Genomic DNA, 757 nt, shown 5'->3' on the forward strand with positions numbered 1-757 from the left:
TATTTCGTTTTTTGCCATATGCATTATTTCGGTTTTGAACCGAAATTGTGCATGCATGCATTATTTCGGTTTTTGTTATATGCATTATTTCGGTTTTCTAACGAAAGTGTGCATAAGGATAATTTCGTTTTTTCGTTTTATGAATTATTTACTTCTACTTAGTAAGGGTTTTAATCCCTAAGCGCGGCTGAAAGCCGCCTACGCAGAGAAAAGTTCTGAGCAAAAATACTTCCGCTCTTCTTTTACGGCAATACAGAAAGGAGAATTCTACTTAGTAAGGGTTATAATTCCTAAGCGCGGCCGAAGGCCGCCTACTCAGAAAGAAGTTCTGCGCAAAAATACTTCCGGTCCTCTTTTCCGGCAACACAGAAAGGAGAATTGTACTTAGTAAGGGTTATAATCCCTAAGCGCGGCCGAAGGCCGCCTACGCAGAAAAAAGTTCTGCGCAAAAATACTTCCGCCCTGCTTTTCCGGCAACACAGAAAGGAGAGTTCTACTTAATAGGCGTTATAATCCCTAAGCGCGGCCGCAGGCCGCCTACTCAGACAGAAGTTCGTTTTCATGTATGCACTATTTCGGTTTTTGTCATATGCATTACTTCGGTTTTGAGTCGAAACTGTGCATGTATGCATTACTTCGGTTTTTGTCATATGCATTATTTCGGTTTTGAACCGAAACTGTGCATGTATGCATTACTTCGTTTTTCTCATATGCGTTATTTCGGTTTTCAAACGAAAGTGTGCATGTATGCATTACT

Source organism: Rhagoletis pomonella, unplaced genomic scaffold, assembly GCF_013731165.1.
Source record: "Rhagoletis pomonella isolate Grant_MI unplaced genomic scaffold, Rhpom_1.0 Rhpom_scaffold_00001, whole genome shotgun sequence".
In the NCBI taxonomy this organism is placed as follows: Eukaryota; Metazoa; Arthropoda; class Insecta; order Diptera; family Tephritidae; genus Rhagoletis; species Rhagoletis pomonella.